This window comes from Mauremys mutica, chromosome 4 (assembly GCF_020497125.1).
Source record: "Mauremys mutica isolate MM-2020 ecotype Southern chromosome 4, ASM2049712v1, whole genome shotgun sequence".
NCBI classification, from domain to species: Eukaryota; Metazoa; Chordata; order Testudines; family Geoemydidae; genus Mauremys; species Mauremys mutica.
In genome coordinates, this window is record NC_059075.1 from 148,707,636 (window position 1) to 148,730,265 (window position 22,630).

General features: G+C 49.0%; 1 pseudogene; it reads left to right on the forward strand.

The window, feature by feature from the left end:
• LOC123369096 overlaps nucleotides 1-22,630 on the forward strand; it is a 35,289-nt pseudogene that overhangs the window by 6,709 nt on the left and 5,950 nt on the right.

The window sequence follows — 22,630 nt, forward strand, 5'->3', positions numbered from 1 at the left end:
AACTTATTTCTTGTTTATAATATAAGCCCGTTTATGTAATTTCTAACGGGAGGGGGAGGGTGCAAGAGGTTGTGCATATCTCCCTCCGCATTGAGGGAGGGGGCAAATTTTATAAAACCTTTGAGTCTGCTCCCCTTAAAGGGCGTGGGCACCAGGGCGCTGGGGCGAGCCCCTGAGGCTGAATCTTCCCAGAGCAGATCTGTGTCTCTCTGTGCAGCTGGGTGTGGCCCTGCCTGTGTGCTTGGCTGGACGAGGCTTGTGAGCCTAACCCAGCCAGGCCAGGTAAAGGGGACCCAGGCTGACTCAGTGGCATCCCAGCACATCGGGTGACACCCCAAAGGGCCCAAACCCGTCACAGCCTTCTTATGTGGGAGAGGCGCTCTGCTGGTGGGCAAGGGTTCCCCTGAAGGCCACATCTGCAGAAGCACAAGAAACGATACACAGAATCATGAGTGTTAGTTCATGCACAGCATTGAATCATTAAAGTAAAATGCACCGCTTGTAACATCCCAAGCAGTTTCTCACAGACCCTCGGCAGGCAGACATCTTTGCAAACACCCTGAGCATGATGAGTTCAGCCCAATATATATGTGTGTGTTGGGGGCGGGGGCGTTCCAGCTTGGAAAAAGAGCAGTGGTGGTGATTCAAGGGTTGCGATGCAGGTGACTAGGGACAATATTGTAAATTCTCCATCCTTTTCCACCAGCGGGGGGGTCATTAAAGCTGATATCTGACTCCTGAGTGTAAGAAAGGATGCAAGGGTGCATCTGCTGCATGCTTGTGGGTTTAGATCTGGTCCCTATGCTGCTCACGTCTCTGCCACTTTGGTCCCTGAACAAGGGATGGTCGAGTAGCACGGGAAAGTTTCCTACAAAGTCTCCTAGAGATCTCTCTGGAAGATCCCCGTGAAATCTCGGTGTGCATCAACACACGGTTCTGCTGCACTGCTTAGCTGCACAGGGGAATGTGCAGTGCACAGAAACACAGCTGGTAGATTTCTAACCCTTCACCCACTTCCGCACTTCACAAAGCGAAGGGAAGCTGGACATCATATAAACAAACAGCATCAACTCAAGAAAGTCACTTACCGGGGTCTCCTCTCCTGCTCGGCAGAGAGGGACTGCAGGGACTGGGTAGACTCCTCCAGATTGGAGAAGAGGTCCTGACTCACCACCCCACCTGGAGACCGCAATCTCCACCTCCTCGTCCATTATCTCATCCTCTGGGTTAGGATCACTTTCAATTGCCTCCAGCCCTGCTGAAGTATCCATGGGGCAGTGGAAGTGGGGTCACCACCAAGGATGGCATCCAGCTCCTTATAGAAGCGGCGAGTTTTTGGTACAGCACCAGAGCGACGGTTTGCATCCCTCGCCTTCTGGTACGCCTGCCTCAGCTCCTTTATCTTCGCTCCACACTGCAGCATGTCTCTATCGTAGCCCTGTTCACAGAAGCCGTGAGAAATGTGCCTGTAGGTATTGAACTTCCTACAGCTGGAGCACAGCTAGGACTGCACAGCCTCCTCTCCCCATATACCGAGCAGATCCAACAGCTCCGCAGTGGTCCAAGCAGGAGCGTGTTTGCAATGAGGAGCCGCCATGATCAGCTGGGAAGATGCGATGTGAGCTCTCCAGGCCGACCAAACAGGAAGTGGAATTTCAAAAAATTGCGGGGCTTTAATGGGGCGGGGTGGATGCCTGTGTACCTGGCTGCAGGGCAGCGGAGTTCAAACTGTTGACCAGAGCGGTCAGGACGGGCATTGTGGGGCACCTCCTGGAGGACACTTACAGTGACATAATCAAGCGCAGTGTCTACACTGACACTGTGTCGCTAAAACTTTGCCTCAGAAAGCTCTACGCCTCTCATCGAGGTGGTTTTATTTGTCACCAAAAGTTGCATTGTAGTGTGTACACCTCCACTGTTTTGTCAACAAAACTATGTAGTGTAGACAAGACGTTAGTAATAAAACTGATTCTTTCCCCCCCAAACAGGCTATTCAGGTTCCACACCGGACTTAATCCACCGGATTGAGGTAGGGGAGGCAGAGCTCTGGATCAGGGATGCTGAGGACTCCAGGGAAAGCTCTGGGCCTGAGAGCCCCTCCCGAGGTGAGTCATCATAACCCAACCCCTTACCGGGGGAAGGTGGGGGGGAGAGAAAATTCACCACTGGAACAGCTCCCCTAGGGACGGGATGGATTCTCCATCACTGGGAGTCTGTCTGTGGAGATGGGGGCGTCTCTCTCTCAAAGCCCTGCTCTAGCTCAGCCAGGAGTTATTGGGCCAGAGACAGGAATCACTGGGGAGATTCTCTGGCTGGGTTAGGCAGGAGGCCGGGCGGGACGGGCTCAGTGGGCTTCTCTGGGCTTGATATCTATGACCCGGGATGGGACCTAAGAGAGATGGGGCCTCAAAGCAGTGAAAGAGACATGAATGGGAGATGGGGAGGTGATGAGATGGTATGAGGGTGGGGCAGCGGTATGTGACAGTGCGGTGGGGGATTTGAGGGGTGCTGAGGGAAAGAGAGCGCTCATGACGGAAGGACATGGGGGGTTATGTTTACACAGAGGTGGCGCATTGGAGTGGCACATTGGAGTGGATTCATAAGTTCTGGATTCAGTTCCTAAAGCACATCACTACAGCACTGCCTGTGCATCAGTTTCACCCTCTGTGTAACGGGGAGGGCTGTGAGGCCGTGAGGATAACCTCCATCTGTGTGTAAGGGATCAGACTCTGCAGAGCTGGGGGGTGAGACAGGCCTGCTGGTCCACAGTCCACAAAGCTCTCTTCTAGGCTGCCTTGCAGGTAGGATTCTTGCCTTAGAATGAGTCTGAGCCATTTCTCCAGGACTCCCGGCAATATGGGAAGGGCACTGAGGCATTGAACCCAGGTCTAGGATCTACATGAGGGAGCGCAGTGGGACAGCCTCTCTCTCATCCCCCTCTCATCCCCCTCCCTCAGTGGCACAAACCCGTTGTCACTTCAAACTAACATTGCTTCAGTGCTATTGCTTAGCTCGCCCTTCAGCCTAAATGAGGTCCGTGCTTGTCTGTAGATCACAGGCCTGCTGTGTAGGAGCCATGAACACCTTCCCGCTTAACAATATCCATTGATTGGCTTGTAAAACAACACAAAAGTGGTTTCAGGTTACATCACCTAAACCCTGAGTAATTTGTCCCTTCCCCCACACCTGCAAGAAAAAAACAAACTTCCAGTTTAAGTTTTGCACAAGGAATGAAACCTCAGGCCCAGGGGGAATGACGTCTCGAAAAGGACTCACTCCCCCACAGGAATAAGCCGTGTTGTTCTAAGCAACTTTATACTGGTCTAACTGTGTCCACGTTAGAGGGCTGTAGCCCTTTAACTAAACTGGTTTCAAAGTGGCATAGTTAAAACAGTACCAAAAGGGGGAGCAGGCCTCATGCGACAAAATGGGGAGAAAGTGAAGAACCAACAACATAAAATCCTCTGATTGAAATAAAAACTAAATCAGTTTTAAAAAGAAAAAACGGACCCTGTTTGTATTGCATTCGCATGGAGGGGGCCTGGTCCTGGATCAGGGCTGCATTGTACCAGTTGCTGCCCATTTCCTGGGCACGCTACAATTTAAGAATAAAATGAGACACAAGGTGCATGCTCATGTGTAAGCAGGCGCTAGGTGCTGCACAAACAAGATGGGGTAGAACCACCATAAGTCAGGCTGCAGATTTATCACAGCATTTTGTATCCAATGGGCACCGAGCATTCACAGCAGCACCCTCCACCCAGCACCGTGACCCCAATCCTGGCCTGGTGTGGAGAGGCTGGGGGGTGGGGGGAGACTCAAGAGTAAGCCTGCCCCATGCTCACCCCACAGTGTTAGTCCCTGGAGTCCCATAGGGCTTGTCCTGGTTCACTGCCCTCACCCCTCAGCAACAGCTCCTGTCCTGTGGGGCTCAGGTTTGACCTGTCATGGGTGGGACAGAGGGGCAAACGTGAGTGGCACTTTGGCCCTGGATGCCAGGTTACACTGCCTGGTGCAGGGCTTCGGGCCCAGCCCCGTGGAGTCACTATTGCGGGGTGAGTCACGGACAAGTCACGGACAAATGGGACAGTCGAGCTATCGATGAGATTTTTCTCACTTTGACAAACCTAACTATGAGCCAACACCAGGATTCCCTCTGCTCTCTCCAGCAGGGCACAGGATCCGGGGAGGAACGAGGAGACGGTCTGAATGTGGGGAGAGTGTGGGAGGAAAGCAGGATCCCACGGCCCCCGGGGAGAACCATGGACAGGATGGAATCAATCCCCATGCCGAGTGTGGGGATGGACTCAGCCAGAGACCGGACCTGGCTACACACCAGAGCCTTGCTGTGGGGCAGCAATACCACGGCTGCGTCGACTGCGGTAAGAGGTTCAGCAGCGCCTCCGCACTGACCCAGCACCGGCGAACGCACAGCGGGGAGCGGCCGTACCGCTGCGCCGACTGCGGCAAGGGCTTCATCAGAGCCTCCGCACTGAACCAGCACTGGCGCACACACACCGGGGAGCGGCCCTACCGCTGCGCCGACTGCGGCAAGGACTTTGCTCAGCTCTCACACCTGTCAGCCCATCAGCACACACACACCGGGGAGCAGCTGTACCGCTGCGCTGATTGCGGCCAGAGCTTCTGCTGGGCCAAATCACTGCATCGGCATCGGCGCACACACACCCAGGCCTGGCCGTACCACTGCGCCGACTGCCGCAAGGACTTCTGTGATGCCGCCTCGCTGAGCCGGCACCGGCGCACGCACACCGGGGAGCGGCCCTACCTCTGTGCCGACTGCGGCAAGAGCTTCGGCAACGCCTGGATGCTGACTCAGCACCGGCGCACGCACACCGGGGAGCGGCCGCACCGCTGCGCCGACTGCGGCAAGGGCTTCAGCAACGCCAGCACACTGACCCAGCACCGGCGCATGCACACCGGGGAGCGGCCCTTCCGATGCACTGACTGCGGCAAGCGCTTCGGCAACGCCAGCACCCTGACCCAGCATTGGCGCACGCACACCGGGGAGCGGCCGTACCGCTGCGTCGACTGCGGCAAGGGCTTCAGCAACGCCAGCACGCTGACCAAGCACCAGCGCACGCACACCGGGGCACAGCCGTACCGCTGCACCACCTGCGGCAAGGACTTCAGCCAACAGGCAAACCTTACCAGGCACCTAGCCACACATGCTAATGCCTCTCTACCACCACCAGGACCTGAGGGGCTTCTGGGGGCCGGTGGGCTTGGCACAGCTCCAGTAGATGGAGACCAGGCTGTGGTCCTATCTCCTTGATGCCCAGTGGAGAGTCCATATGGGGGCAAGGAAGGGAATTTGGCTGAACACTGTGAGGAAAGGGCGGGCAGATGGATTGTGGAGATGCCCATAAGCTTATTGTGCCTTCAGAGCAATTGGTCACAGCCTACTCCATTAGTGTGACCCTCCCATCCCGTCTAGCTGGGATCCAGCCAGGACACTCCCTGCCCTGCCATCTAGCCAGGATCCACCTCTCTCTCTCTCTCTCTCTCTCTCTCTCTCTCTCTCTCACACACACACACACACACACACACACACACACACACACACACACACACACACACACACACACACACACACACACACACACACACACACACACACACACACACACACACCCTCCCTCTACCTCTAGCTGGGACCCAGCCAGGAACGTCCCCCCACAACCATCGTTTCCAGACAGGACACTCCAGAGGTGGGATTTGCCGTCCCATCTCAGCATGAATTGGTCTGAGGGACGGGATGGGCAGCCTGTCTCTGTGATTGAAAGAAGACTCACGAACTGCTCATGCTGTCTATTTTAAATAGAAACGTGATCAATAAAAAATATATAATGAATCTTTAACAAAGGTCTAACTATATTTGATATTAAAGAAGCTGATCCATTCTGTTGGCATGGGGAGAAGCCAATGTGAAATGTAAATCTTTAAAGTGAACCAGCCAAAATGTTCTCTAAGGGTTAATTGATTATGAGGCCTGATGAACTTTGTGACTTGCAGGTGCCCAGAGAGAGGGTCACATGTGAAGTGATCCTACTGACCGTGTCACTGAGGTGTAGGAAACAAGTCCTGGTATGGAGGTGCATGGAGCTGCCTTGTGTTATTTCACTAACTGTTCTCTGCTGTTGCTGGTGGACCAAGCAAGTGAATCAAATGACTGTATATGGCTGCGTTATGAACTACTACCCAAGGACAGAGCCACCCAGGAGGAGGAAGAGACTTTTTCCATAGAGACTTTATTCTAACTTCCAGAACATTGCTGGACATTGCTGCAGACAGCTAAGATGGAAAGAGCATGGAGTCAGACACAGTGGGCCAAAGAAGCATACCGCAGGGGGCCCACGGAAAGTAACTTGCAGAAATAGGTTACTGACTGGAGCTGAGCCAGCAGACGTTCAGTGCATGGCCCAGCGTGTCTGACCTAAGTGGCGATGGCACAAAGTGTTTTACACAAAGACACTGGAGTTTTCTGAAGTTGCAAGAGGCCTTGTTTTCTCATTGGATGATGATGAGAAGGGACATAACTCATAACCTGGCTGGACTTTCCAAATTTTTTCTATGAGTCTGGATCACTTCCTGATTGGGCCACATTAGCTTTGCCCATCAGAAAAGGTATAAAATGTCCCGCTTCCTGAAATAGAAACATCTGCATGACAGTGCTGGTGAGTGGGAGCATACTTGCCTGGCCAGGTTGAGCACCTCGTACTGGGTAACAACTGAAATCTGGTTGCCGACAAGCACCACTGAGAAATTCTCACAGAGGACAGGAATACGGCCGTCACAGCACCTTGAATGAATCACCTGAATGAACTCCCTCACTGTCTCTAGAGCCAGCCATCGCAGTGGTGAAGCTGAGCTGGAGAAGTCACCTCCATGCCAACTTCAACTGATATATATAGCAAAATGACATTTATCATAGAATCATAGACTATCAGGGTTGGAAGGGACCTCAGGAGGTCATCTAGTCCAATCCCCTGCTCAAAGCAGGACCAGTCTCCAACTAAATCATCCCAGCCAGGGCTTTGTCAAGCCTGACCTTAAAAACCTCTAAGGAAGGAGATTCCACCACCTCCCTAGGTAGCCCATTCCAGTGCTTCACCACCCTCCTAGTGAAATATCTATGTATTGTTTACCCAATTGATGGCGTGGTTGTGTTTAAACTAAATGCTTCATACCAGGGTTAAAACCCTCTGGCCGACTAAAATCTGTGATGTGTATTTGTATTTCACTAGTTATGAGTTGTCTAGAAGTTACACTGAATCACTAACAGGCTAGGTTTACACTATGGATCCTATGTTGATGGGGCTATAACAGCATAGTTACCTAGTATAGATGGAGCGTATGCTGACAGAAGATGCTTTTCTGCCGGGGTAGGAACACCAACTCCCTGAATTTTGAGCATATGCAGGCTACAGCAGCACATCTATGGCTATGCAGTCATAGCACCATAGTGTAGATTTTTGCTAAATAGATGAAAGAGCTTATTCGATCAGTTTGACCTTTAATAGGGCTGTCAACTGATTAAAAAAATTAATCGCAATTAATCATGTGGATAAAAAAATTAATCATGATTAATCGTGCGGTTAATCATGTTGTTAAACAATAATTTAACACCATTTCTTTAAATATTTTTGGATGTTTTCTACATTTTCAAATATATTGATTTTCGTTACAACCCAGAATACAAAATGTACTTCAGATTTATTTTTTATTACAAATATTTTCATTGTAAAAAAACCAAAAGAAATAGTATTTTTAAATTCTCCCATTACAAGTACTGTAATGCAATCTCTATCATGAAAGTTGAACTTACAAATGTAGAATTATGTACAAAAAACCTGCATTCAAAAATAAAACAATGTAAAATTGTAGATCCTGCAAGTCCACTCAGTCCTACTTCTTGTTCAGCCAATTGCTCAAAGAAACAAGTTTGTTTACATTTGCAGAAGATAATGCTGCTCGCTCCTTGTGTACAATATCACCTCAATGTGAGAACAGGCATTCATTCGCATGGCACTGTTGTAGCTGGCATCGCAAGATATTTACATGCCAGATGCGCTAAAGATTCATATGTCCCTTTATTCTTCAATCACCATTCCAGAGGACATGCGTCCATGCTGATGATGGGTTCTGCTCGATAATGATCCAAAGAAGTGCAGACCGACACATTTTCATTTTCATCATTTGAGTCAAATGTCGCAGGAGAAGGTTGATTTTCTTTTTTAGTGGTTCAGGGTCTGTAGTTTCCGCATTGGAGTGTTGCTCTTCTAAGACTTCTGAAAGCATGCTCCACACCCCATCCCTCTGAGATTTTGGAAGGCATTTCAGAATCTTAAACCTTGGGTTAAGTGCTGTAGCTATCTTTAGAAATCTCAGATTGGTACCTTTTTTGTGTTTTAACAAATCTGCAGTGAAAGTGTTCTTAAAACGAACAACATCCTAGGTCATCATCTGAGACTGCTATAACATGAAATATATGGCAGAATGTGGGTAAAACAGAGCAGGAAGCATACAATTCTCCTCCCAAGGAGTTCAGTCACACATTAAATTAATGCATTATTTTTTTTAACGAGCTTCATCAGCATGGAAGCATATCCTCTGGAATGGTGGCCGAAGCATGAAGGGGCATACGAATGTTTAGCATATCTGGCATGTAAATACCTTGCAATGCCAGCTACAAAAGTGCCATGTGAACATCTGTTCTCACTTTCAGATGACATTGTAAATAAGAAGCGGGAAGCATTATCTCCCATAAATGTAAACAAACTTGCTTGTCTTAGCGGTTGGTTGAACAAGAAGTAGGACTGATTGGACTTTTACGCTCTAACATTTTTTTTTTGAGTGCAGTTATGTACGAAAAAAAAAATCTACATTTGTAAGTTGCACTTTCACAATAAAGATTGTACTACAGTATTTGTATGAGGTGAATGGAAAAATACTATTTCTTTTGTTTATCATTTTTACAGTGCAAATATTTGTAATAAAAATAATATAAAGTGAGCACAGTACACTTTGTATTCTGTGTTGTAACTGAAGTCAATGTATTTTAAAATGTAGAAAAACATCCAAAAATATTTAATAAATTTCAGTTGGGATTCTATTGTTTAACAGTGTGATTAATTGCGATTCTTTTTAATCACGATTAATTTTTTTGAGTTAATCGTGTGAGTTAACTGTGATTAATCAACAGCCCTAATTTTTAAGTGTAGACTTCTCTGATGTTAGCTATGCTGACAAAAGTACTCTTCCACGGAGGTAGCTGTGTCTATACTGGGATTTTGTCGGAATAGCTGTGTTGGTCAGGGACGTGTTTTTGGTTTTTTTCCATACCCCTGACCGATGTAGCTATGCCAATGTAACTTTCAAATGGTAACCAAGCCTCAGTTGAGATCACTGAGGCTGGAGAAACTCATTACACTAACTAGAGTGCTTCTGTCAATGCAGCTAATGTCATTGAGGGAGGTAGCTTTCCTTCTGTCTTTGTCTGCTATGCTGACAGAGGCTATGTTCTATTTAGAACAGGAAACAGCTTTCCTGTAGCAAAAGTTACTGCAAGAAACCCTGAGGGCATGTCGTGCTACAGTAGCACTTGTAGCATAAGTGTAGCATTGTACTCACCGCAGTGAGGGAAGTGGTTTTCCCGTCTCTGTAGTAACTCCAGCCCCTTGAGAGGCGGTAGCAGGGTAGATGGAAGAATTTTTCCATTGCCTTAGCTGCATTTACAGTAGGAGTAAGATTGACCTAACTAAGTTGCGCAGGGTGTGACATTTTTATGTCTTAAGTTTTAGGTGTTGACCATGCCCGAATGTTTCAAAGAGTTCATCTTAGAAATCCTACAGATTTTTGTGGTCAAGAAAATTGACAGCTTCGTAGACAGAGGGGAAGGAGCTTTGAATTAACTTGTGAGGTGAAGATTTTTACCACTATTTAAATGTATGGTTATAGTGGCATAAGAACTGGTTAAATTCTAGAGAAAGTAGAATAGCTTCAAAATCATTCCCTGGATGTTAGGTTTTGGTTTTAACGTGGAGTAGTCTTGTGCCTGTACAAGCTGAGCTCTGAGTATCCCCGGGCATTGTCCTCCTGAAATGAATTGACATTTCTTGATAATGAAGTAATTTGACTAAATTTCTAAATTCTACTGAGAATTGGTGTCAGTTCAACTAAACAAGCAGTCCTGTGGCTCCATTAGCAGATAAGCTTGAGTGGAAGAATCTCTATTGAAGGATCCATAGTCCCTTTCTAGTAGCAAAATCACCCCCCCAGACTAGGATAGGACTAAAGTTTGTCTTTGTAAGAAGAGTGTGATAAAAAAACCTTGCACAATGGAATGGCACGTTGCAGGCACTGAACCTCACCCACTCACTCCTGCATTAGCCCATAATCTTTGGACTGGCCACAATGGGCTTTCCTGGCAGGATCATTTTTACCTTGTCAGGGCCTTTCTTTTCACGCTACTTCCCTCGGTTTTGGTGTTTTGCGCTAGCCTGCAATAGCAGCCACAATCTCACTGAAACCACTTACACATCTGCAGTAGCAATTAGCCAAGCTTATAAAAAACCAGACTTGCTTTTTAGGTTGGAATATAGGCCAGTTCACAATGGATTCCACCTTCAAGGGATGTGGATAGATGTGGCCTCCTCCTGCCCAGTGTCCCAGATAAGAGAGTCTGGCTGCTCCTATTTTGTACGAGGACACTGTGACACTAAGCATAAGCATCCCTCTGTTCACACCCTACACGCCAGTGTAATAGTCTTTGCACAAAATAGGCCTTGTGAGGTATCATTTGATAATGAATAACTACCTGATCATTCATGTTCTCGCGTGAGGTATGGACGCAGTGGGTATTCAGAGTTTTGGAATTATGACTGAAGTGTGAGTAAGCCAGGGGAGTTGTTTCCCAGGTCTGTCCTAAAGCAAGGAATGCGTGTTTACCTCAGTTTACATCTAAGCCGTAAACGGGGCCATCAAGGCAGCAGCGGGAAGAGAGGGCAGGAAACATAACAATTTGCATTTCAGTAAGTACAAGTGAGGGAAGAAAGAACATGGAGCTTCCTTCCCCACCAGACTCCACGTTGCTTTCCTCGTAGCTTGAATAAACTTTACTCTGAGGGGTGACCCTCAGCAGAAACCCATTTAAAAGATTTACAGGAATCTAAAGACGTGGGCTCAACTTCAAGTGATGAGTAATTGAATCAACTGAAATCCTACTGTGTTATAAAAGTGTACAGAGTGAGGTCTTTTTTGAAAGCTAATGACAGCCTGGTGATTAACATCATTGTGAAATGTCTGTATTAACACTGTATGAGGAAATATGGGTACATAACAATACTGTGTTCTCAAATCTGTGGCCAAACAGGGAGAAACCGGTTCCTTCCCAGATAGGTGTCTCCTATGTAAATTAAACATGGTGGAAAGAAAACAATGGACGCTCCATTTGCATACAGAGGGATGGGATGCTCACAGGAACAGAAGAACAGCATGAGGTCATCCTGCTTCTTGAAACAAGTTCATTGAGCTTTGAAAGATATAAGCAAGGACAGAAGCTACCTTTTGGCATTCGTTACTAGACAAACTCAAGAGGGCAGAGCTCGTCCAAGCTGAGAAGGATGGGTCCTTCAACAAAGGGTGGGTTGAAGTCTCTGGAACTGAACATAGGTGAGAAGCCTGCTTAAGCAAAGAACTTTCACTTTTGTGGAAGCTCCTAATGTGACGGGCTGGGTCACAGAAACCCGCTTGGGGCTGCCAGCTGATGTGCCAAGACTACTTCTGCCCCTGCTTTCCCTGCCAGCTTGGGGCCCCAGCACCCTGTCTTGTTGAGCCAGACCTGCCAGTCTGTTCCAGCACAGACCCAGGGTCTGAACCACATGCCCCAAAGTGGCAGACTTAACTGAAAGCAGTTTAAGAAGTGTTCCTGTATTTTAACACTCAGATGCCCAACTCCCAATGGGATCCAAACCCCAAATAAATCTGTTTTACCCTGTATAAAGTTTATACAGGGTAAACTCATACATTGTTTGTCCTCTATAACACGGATAGAGAGAGATGCACAGCTGTTCCCCCCCCCCCCGCATATTAATACATACCCTGGGTTAATTAATAAGTAAAAAGTGATTTTATTAAAAACAGAAAGTAGGATTTAAGTGGTTCCAAGTAGTAACAGACAGAACAAAGTGAATTACCAAGCAAAATAAAATAGAACACACAAATCTATGTCTAATAGAGTAAGAAAACTGAATACAGATGAAAACCTCACCCTTAGAGGAATTCCAGTAAGCTTCCTTTTACAGACTAGTCTCCTTCTAGTCTGGGTCCAGCAATCACTCACACCCCCTGTAGTTACTGTCCTTTGTTCCAGTTTCTTTCCGGTATCCTTGGGGGTGGAGATGCTCTCTCTTGAGCCAGCTGAAGACAAAATAGAGGGGTCTCCCAATGGCTTTCTCTTGTGGGTGGAGACCCCCTCCTCTCTCCTATGCAAAGTCCAGCTCTAAGATGGAGTTTTGGAGTCACATGGGCAAGTCACATGTCCATGCATGACTCAGTTTTTACAGGCAGCATCCATTACTTACCTGCTACCTTGAATGTCCTCATGTAGACTTATGTGGATTGGAGCCTTCCAAGATCCGTTGTCCTTTAAGTGCGTCTTGATTGGGCACTTAATTTGCACATTCTTTTCTCAAGAAGATGACCAAATGCTTTACAAAGGCTACTTAAAAATCAAGCCAGTTCACAGCCAATATTCATAACTTCAAATATAAAAATGATCCATGCATACAAATAGGATTAATAGATTCAGTAGATCATAACCTTTACAGAGATCAGTTACATGGCATATGTAGCATAAAACATATTCTAGTTATGTCATATATACATTCATAAGCATATTTCCATAAAGCCTTATGGGGGCACCGTCACACCTGACTAAAGGAAAATCAGCCATGGCTGGGAAGAAGGATGACTGGTGAGAGAAACCATCTTGAACAAAGCCTGCTAGATCAAGTTTTAGACTGTTCGAAGCATGTTTTGTTTGGTTTTACTTGTAACTCTTTCTATCTTCATTCCTTATCCTTGAGCTCACTTAACCTTGTATATTTTGTTAATAAATTTGTTTAAAGTTCACTATAAATGAAGTCAGTGCTGTGTTTTAAAGGGAGGGGTGCATTTTCCCCAGGTAAGTTATGATGTGCTTTTGAGGCTTTAGAGGAACAAGCAAACATTATTAGATCTCTGAACTGTCCAGGGGAGAGCTGGACATTACAGAGTGCAGGGTATGGGGAAAATTCAGGACTAGGAGGGTGTTGGGGGCATCTCAGTGTTTGTAAACAAGGCTGGGGAAAGCCAGCAAGGGGCTGTAAACAAGTGGTTGGTGTAAGGGAAGATTTTAACAGCCCAGCAAAGTGCTTAGGCCACTGCCAGTAACTGGAATATTGATTATTATGCTTATTGCCAAAAGCAGCTGCAAAGGCCTTTGTAGGAGCCTTAGCATAACTAGACAGGAGGGGAGGGGGAGTGACCATGAGACTTGAGCATGAGCCAGCACCATCCTGTCTTCTTACAAACTGCTGAAGTATAGGGTTTTGAAAGACAGGGTGTCTGTCTATATCTGACTTCCGGTGTTTGTCTGGATCTACAGTACTGCAGCCTTTGCAACAACATATTTGTATAGATAACAGCTTGAAACTTGTTTAACAAACTGCTTGCTTGGTGGTTATTGGTGATTGACAAGCTACGTGATACTTACAAGCATAAAAAGGTTAAAAGGTCTCAGTTGGGTGGACTCTGCGGTGAACCCATCTTAAAGTCAGTATAGTGGGGCAGCTGCCCCACTCGGGGGAGAGAAGGGTTAAAGCAAGCCAGAGAGGCTGTGCAGATGGGCAGCCAATCAGAAAGGGCCTGTGGACCGCCAATCAGGGCCAGGCTGGGCCCTATAAAAGGGCCGATGATCAGACAAGAGATCAGTCTCCTCTTGACCAGCAAGGGAGGAGGACTGGCTCCTGGTAGAAGGTGCAGTATGCTGGACAGACCAGAGTAGTGGTAGCAGCTCTGGCTGACCCCTGCCAGACTGCAGGCCTAGATACAAGGGCTGAGTGGGTGTAAGGGCTCTGGGGAAGTGGCCCAGGGAATGAAGGCAGTAAAGGGGAGTGGAGGAAGGCAGGGAGTGGCTGCTGCTCAAGGGTCCCTAGGCCAGGGCCCAGAGTAGTGGGTGGGCCTGGTCCTCCCCCACTCCTTGCCCCACTGGTTGCTAGAGGGAGTGGCCAACTAGAAGGATGGCAGCTTGCCCCTGTGAGATAGGCTAGCCTAAGTGGCCACAGTTCACCATGGTGGCATGGGGCGGAACTGAGGATGGCTGATTTTTCCCCCAGAAGGGGGGAGAACTAAACTGGGACATGGCCGGAGGGCTGTGCTCTGAAGAGGGTGCTGCAAGCTGGGGAGCAATGCAGGTCCCAGATGTTGGAGAAGGCAATAGCAGGCAAGTCACCACCCACAAAGGGTGCTCCAGGGCTGCAGTTGGGCTAATTCCCAGGAGCAACTAGCAGGAGGTGCCCCACCAGTGAGTTTTGACTTGCTACAGTCAGCAGTGGCAGATGGTAGGCAGGCCACCGGAAGGCTGTTGTTAACCACTCCAGATCTTTGGGGTAACTATTGATTTCGGGTGCGCTATAATCTGTTGTGTTTCTATGTGCTTGAAACTAAATAAAGTAGAAGCTTTAAGTGAAAGCACTCTTGCATTGTATGGCTTGTGCCAACCATCTCTACCCAGCGACACATTGGCTCCATCTCTTATCTTTTCTTATTGTTCTAAAAGCCTCATCTGGTTGTGGGACATACAACACACAGTGTCTTCATTCTTTCATATTAGTAAGGATACATGAGTATCAAAAATCAAACTGAAACTTCTCTCTCAGGCTAACAAACAAGCCTGTAGAGTAACACTGGGCACTTTGGAAAACTTGCCCCTGAACAACTAGTGGTAGCTAGGAGCTGGGAGCCCTGATGCCCTGGGTGAAGAACATGGAGCACACGCTCATTACTCCAACTGCCAGAACCATGCTGGAGAGGACTCTGATGGATGCTGTCCGCTGCCAGTATTGTATATATGAGCATAGACTGGAAGGCTGGCTGGCTGGCTCCTCTCTGAAGCCAAGGTCAAGCAACTAGTGAGGAGGGTTGAGGGGAAGGTATAAGAAATACTAAAAAGTCAAAGAAATGTCTGTCCCTGACCAAACCTCATTGCCTAACCTCATTGCCTACCCTTCCCACAGGGTATAAAAGAGTTGGTACCAAAGCCCCCAGGCCCAAGACCCTCCAAAATGGAACATGACCATAAATTGTAAGGGGTGGCACCAGAGGTGTGCACTGCAGGTATATTTGGGCCTGCTGAGGAAGAGGAGGTGGGAACAGGAACGCTGGGGAAAAGGCCCTGCGTTGTCAGAGCTATGGATATGCTTGCCTAATTAACCCCAATAAACATTGCATTGCATGCACTTTGGACTTCGGGTCTTCTGCTTTCTGTCTGTGTGACAAGAACCAGGTGAAGGGAAAGCCCTTAACACTAATTTCCATTTTCAAAAGTGACAAATTCCTGAGGCACCTAAGTCTCCTTGAAAGCCCATGGGATTTAGGACCCTATGTAGTTTTTGAAAAGTTCACCACTGCTCTGGCAGTTTCTGTTATCTGACAATGAGCTCAGCTGTAGAACAACCACAAGATACTGGGCCCTAGGCAGGAATTGCTGGGGGCATTATCTGACCTGGGTTACAAAGGAAGCCAGATGGGATGGGCAAAATAGCCTCTTCCAGCCTCAAAATCTTTGAAAATATTGTATTTGCCTTTAAAAATCAACCTGTAAACTAAAACAAAAGCAAAGTAAATGAGTCCTTCCATAAACAGTAACTAGCACCGCACATATCCAAAAATAGTGAGCCAAGCCTCAAAAAATCAAGTCAGTTTAAAAACCATGAGCCCTTACAAAATAGGGTTTGTTTATTTGCCTTGTTTCATAGCCATTAGGAGTTGCTGCATTTCCAAGATTTTCTCTCAAGCCTCAGAGCTTATCCTTTTTTAAAAAGACAGTGAAGATTTTGGCATAAACACAATTCCAGGAACTGGGGATTTCAGGAATATCACCCAAATATCACAAGACTCATGCCACCTCCCCCGCCTTCCACTTTACAGATGGCTCTGGAGTGAGGACGCGGGCTGTCTGTGGCTGCCACAGTGACTGACCAAGCATGTCTTGGGTCACCACAGGCTGTTTGCCTGTCCCCTACCACCTGGCCATGCCATTTCTTGCCCCAGCTTTATTCGTGTGCAATACCCACCAGCTGCTCCAAACCTGGGCAAGCTAAGCAGCTGCCTAGGGCGGTAGATTCGTGACACTGCGATGTGATCCACCCTCAACTAGCTTGCTGGGCGCAGGCTGTCGAGCCGCAACCCGATGCACATTCACTGTTCATAAAGGCACGTTGATCGTGTTCCCTTTGAAATGGAACTAGACTAAGGCGCGTTTATAAACGGTTTATGTGCAGCTGCAGGGTCCGCCCGGCCTACGCACGTTAACACAACGACCCTGATCCCCACCGCGGGGCGGTCAGCGCCTCCTCGGGGCGAAATGGGAAATGCCCCGGGCCCAGCTGCTGGAGCCGGCGGCGCAGGCGCGGCGCGGGGCGGAGCGGGGCCAGCCCGGCCCCCTGGGTCCCAGCCCGGCCCGTGCGCAGGCGGGTCCCGGCTGCAGCCCCAGCGCGGGGAGCGGGCGAGAGGCGGCCCCGGGGAAGCAGCAGCCGCGGGGCGGGAAGTCGCTGCCCGGGCGCAGGAAGCGGCCGGGGCCGGAGCCGAGCCCGGCGATGGCTGCAGCGGGGCCGGCGCAGGTAGGACGCGGGGCGGGGACTCCCCGGCCGGGCACTGGCTGGTCCCGGCTGGGGGCCGAGCCGAGGGGGGCCGGGACCCGGGTCCCTCCCGCGCTAGTGACCCCGGGGCCGGGGGCTGCAGCAGCCGGAGCGCGGGGGCCGGGGAGCGGCGCTGGGGCCCGGCCGGGGAGCGGCGCTGGCCCCCCCCGGGGCTGGGGGGCCCTGGCCGGGCGGACACGCGGAGCCGGGCGCGGCCCCGGCCGGGCAGAGGAGCTGGAGCCGGGGCGGGAGCGGGGCTGAGCACAGGCCTGGGGCGGAGGCGGGGACTCCGGCCGGGGGCGGGGCGGGGGCGGGGCCTGTTCCCTGCCCTGGGGTTCGGGCCCTTCCAGCGCCCCGCCCAGAGCCCCGCGGGGAGCCGAGGGCGACTCCTGTCCCGGCCAGCAGGGCCCCGGGTCCCTGGGGGAGCTGGGGGGGGGAGTGTCCCTGGGTCACAGGTGCTGGGCGGGGGGGTCCCTGGGAGTCGCTCCCCTAGAAACCGCGTCCCCTGCTGAGACTCCGGGCTGGGGGCTGGAGCGGAAGGTGCTGAGTGTGGAACGCTTGTGCCAGCAGCTCCAGGTGGCGTTTGAGGACGTCGCTCTGTATTTCACCCGGGAGGAGTGGGAGCTCCTATCCCAGCCACAGAAGCAGCTGTACCGGGACCAGATGCTGAGGAATTACCGGGTCCTCGTTTCCTTGGGTAACGACCTATTTATCTTTACTCACAGCCGTGAAATGTCTGGGTTCCCTTGATGCCACCCCTGCTGTGTGCCACCCCATGGCTGAGTAGTGGCAAATGCCAGCCTCTTTCTGTTTGGCTTCCTGTTGAACAAATCAGGGCTACAGCGCCTGGGTCTAATCTTAGGGCTGGTCTACACTAAGGGGAAAAATCGATATAAGATACGCAACTTCAGCTACGTGAATAACGTAGCTGAAGTCGAAGTATCTTATATCGATAACTTACCCGTCCTCACGGCGCGGGATCGATCTCCGGGGCTCTCCATATCGACGCCGCCACCGCCGTTCGCGGTGGTGGAGTTCCGGAATCGATATAAGCGCGTTCGGGGATCGATATATCGCGTCTAGATGAGACGCGATATATCAATCCCTGAAAAATCGATCGCTACCCGCCGATACGGCGGGTAGTGTAGACGTAGCCTCAGTGTAACTTGTTTACTTGCATTACCCACCTCACCTCAGTCGTGGTACAGGGCTGGTTACAACAGCAGCACATGAGCAAAAAAGGCAGGGAGAAAACTCTTCTACTGCTTGGAGCAGCTCCCTACCTCCCCCCAAAAGAATGAACATCATAAACTTAACAACCGCACAGTTGAACAGTACTTGCACCATAAGCAAAAGAACTGATAAGTCTGTGTAACGGTGACACCTGCCATGACTCAGCCCCAAAGCAAAGTGAGAAGGCTCATAGACATTGCTGTTTCCCAGTACAGGAACTCCTCCCTTAAAGTCATTCCGGTTAATGTGGTTTTGTTGCTGATCAATTAGGGAACATGCTCGTTTAAAGTTGTGCAATGCTCCCTTAAAATGTTTTGCAGCCGCCTGCTTTGTCCAGTTCTTGCAGGAAGAGCAGCCCATTGCAGCTAGCTGGTGGGGGCTTGGAACCAGGGTGGACCGGCAGCCCCCCATTAGCTCCCCGCTCCCCTAAGTTCTCTGTGCAGCAGCTGCCCAGCAGGCTATCAATTGCTGGCAGTTCAGCTGTCCCTCCCCCACTGCCATGTGCTGCTCCTGCCCTCTGCCTTGGAGCTGCTCCCAGAGTCTCCTACTTGCTGTGCACGGTGGGGGGGGGGGGAAGGGACTAATGTGAGGGTGTCCCCCTCCTCCTTGCTCCTGCACCCCGCTTACACCTTCTCCATAGAGCAGGGTGGGGACATGACAGGGATCAGGACAGAGGGAGCTTGCTGGCCATAGCTGCTGTCTCAACTTTCTGATCTACTTAAAAGGGCAATGTACTTAGAGGTGTCAGCATATTTAAAAGGGCAGTGCAAATCTCTCTCACACAGGGTGTGTGTCTCTGTCTGCCATGCTGTCTCCCCTTCCTTCATTCATGCTGCCTTGTAGAGTGTGAGGCTACATTAACAGCAATGGGTTAACCCTTGAGGGATCAGCCGAATGCTAGTTCATCATTTAGCAGTAAGGCATTCCCTGGGAAATATGCCACCCTCTTCCACCCTCTAACTTCACCACCTCAACCAAGCTTCACAATCACCATTGCTGTGTGCAGTATTAAACTGTTTGTTTAAAACTTATAGTGTGTGTGTGTGTGTGTGTGTGTGTGTGTGTGTGTGTGTGTGTATAATATATAGTTTTTTGTCTGGAGGGAAAAAAAAATTCCCTGGAACCTAACCCCACCTATTTACATTAATTCTTATGGGGAACTGGATTTGCTTAACATCGTTTTGCTTAGTCGCATTTTTCAGGAACATAACTACAACATTAAGTGAGGAGTTACTGTACGAACTGAACTTGCCTAGCAGGAAATGGGAAGAAATTTCCTCTAAGGAAGGTTTATTTCATTATTCACCTACTTGGGATCTCTTGCACTTTCCTCTCAAGCAGCATCCGAGATTGGGGCCTCATCATTCCAGGTGCTGCGCAGAGACACCCTAACTGAGATCGTGGCCCCGTTGTGCTGTTTAGCTGTTAGCACTCAAGAAAGAGATTTTGGAGTCATTGTGGATAGTTTTCTGAAAACATCCACTCAATGTGCAGCGGCAGTCAAAAAAGCGAACAGAATGTTGAGAATAATTAAGAAAGGGATTGATACTAGGACAGAAAATATCATATTGCTTCTATATAAATCCATGCTGCGCTCACATCTTGAATACCATATGCAGATGTGCTTGCCCCAGCTCAAAAAAAGGTATATAGTAGAATTGGAAAAGGTTCCAGAAAAGGGCAACAAAAATGATTAGAGGTATGGAACAGATATGAGAGATTAATAAAACTGGGACTTTTCAGCTTGGAAAAGAGACGGCTAAGGGGAGATATGATTGAGGTCTATAAAATCATGATTGGTGTAGAGAAAGTAGGTAAGGAAGTGTTGTTTACTACTACTCATGGCACACAAACAAGGGGTCACAAAATGAAATTAATAGGCAGCAGGTTTAAAACAAATGAAAGGAAGTATTTCTTCACCCAACACACAGTCAACCTGTGGAACTCCTTGCCAGAGGATGTTGTGAAGGCCAAGACTATAACTTGGTTCAAAAAAGAACTAGATAAGTTCATGGAGGATAGGTCCATCAATGGCTATTAGCCAGGATGGGCAGGGATGGTGTCCCTAGCCTCTGTTTGCCAGAAGCTGGGAATGAGCGACAGGGGATGGATCACTTGATGATTCCCTGTTCTGTTCATTCCCTCTGGGGCACCTGGCATTGGCCACTGTTGGAAGACAGGACACTGGGCTAGATGGACCTTTGGTCTGACCCAGTAGAGCCATTCTTATGTTCTTATGTGCTAGTCTACCAATATATAAATGAGTCCCTGTCCCCAAAACTTTAGTAATAAAGCTGATTCTTTCCCCCCCCCCCCAACAGGCTATTCAGGTTCCACACCACACTTAATCCACCGGATTGAGGTAGGGGAGGCAGAGCTCTGGATCCGGGATGCCGAGAACTCCAGAGAAAGCTCAGGGCCTGAGAGCCCCTCCCAAGGTGAGTCGTCATAACTCAGTCCATTCTGACTTACACACCTGCTAGCAGAGGGCTCCTTAATGTAGAAGGCAAAGGCACAGCGAGATCTACTGGCTGGGAGCCGAAGGGGATGAATGGAGGCTGGGAATTAGGGGCCAGTGTTTATCTGAGAGGGGAATGAACCACTGGGAGAGCTCCCCTATGGACACGATATGGACACGATAGATTTTCCCTCATTGGGAGTCTGTCAGTGGAAATGGGGTGTGACTTTCTCAAAGCTTTCTTTATGATCGCCATATTTGGGGTCGGGAAGGAATTTTCCTCCAGGGTAGATTGGCAGTGGCCCTGGAGGTTTTTCGCCTTCCTCCGCAGCATGGGGCAGGGGTCGCTTGCTGGAGGATTATCTGCTACTTGAAGTCTTTAAATCAGGATTTGGGGACTTCAGCATCTGAGTCAAGGGAGAGAATTATTTCAGGAGTGGGTGGGTCAGCTTTTGTGGCCTGCATCTTGCGGGAGGTCAGACTAGATGATCATAATGGTCCCTTCTGATCTTAAGTTCTATGATTCTATGATTCTTCTTGTTCAGCCAGGAGGCAGGAATCACTGGGGGAGATTCTCTGGCTGGGATTGGCAGGAAGCCAGGCTGGATGGGCACAATGAGCCTGTCTGGCCTTGATATCTATGAATCCTAGAAATGTAGGACTAGAAGGGACCTTGGTAGGTCATCTAGTCCAGGCCCCTGCACTGACGCAGGGCTAAGTATTATCGAGTCCATGCCTGACATGCTCTTAAAAACTTCCCATGATGGAAATTCCACAATCTCTCCAAGGAATTTGTTTCGGTGCTTAACTACCCTTACAGTTTGGAAGTTTTTCCTAATGTCTAACCTAAATCTCCCTTGCTGCAATTTAAGCCCATTACTTCTTGTCCTGGCCTCAGTGGATAAGGAGAACAATTTATCACCCTCCTCTTTGTAACAACCATTTACGTTCTTGAAGACTGTTATCAACACCCCCCCACCCCCGCTCGTTGTCCCTTTTCCAGACTAAACAAACCCAGTTTTTTTCAATCTTACCTCATAGGTCATGTTTTCTAAACCTTTAATAATTCTGGTTGCTCTCCTCTGATCCTGTCCAGTTTGTCTACATCGTTTCTGAAGTGTGGGGCCCAGAACTGGACACAGTAATCCAGTTGAGGCCTTATCGGTGCTGAGTAGAGTGGAAGAATTACTTTGTGTGTATTGTTTGCAATGCTCCTGCTAATACAGCCCAGATATTTGCGCCCCCCGCCCCCGCCAACAGTATTAAATTATTGACTCATTTAGTTTGTGATCCACTATAACCCCCGATGGTTTTCTGCAGTACTCCTTCCTAGGCAATCATGTCAATTCCGACCGTTTCTCCGTTTTGTCAAGATCATTTTAAATTCTAATCCTGTCCTCTAAAGGGCTTGAAAACCATCCCCAGCTTTGAATAGTCCATAAGCTTTATGAGTGCACTCTCCATGCCATTGTCCCAATCATTTATGAAGATACAGAATAGAACCAGACCCAGGACAGATCCTTTTGGGATCCCACTCGATATGCCCTTTCAGCTCATTAGAGAATGAGAAGAACCACTCTCTCAGTGCAGTTTTCCAACCAGTTGTGAACCCACCTTCTGGTAGCTTTGCCTAGGCTATATTTCTCTAGTTTGTTTGTGGGAAGATCATGTAAGACAGTATTGTGATGGGCTGGATCACAGAAACTCCCTTGGGACTGCCACCTGATGTGCCAGGACTACCTCTGAGCCTGTTTTCCCTGCCAGCTTGGGACTTCAGTACCCTGCCTGCTTGAGCCAGACACGCTGGCCTGCTGCAGACACAGATCCAAGTCTGAACCACGTCCCCCACAAGCTGCAGGCTTAACTGAAAACAGCTTAAGAAGTGTTCCTGTCTCCGGCACTCAGATACCCAGCTCCCAATGGGATCCAAACCCCAATTAAATCCGTTATAAAGCTTATACAGGGTAAACTCATAAATTGTTCGCCCTTTATAACCCTGATAGAGAGAGATGCACAGCTG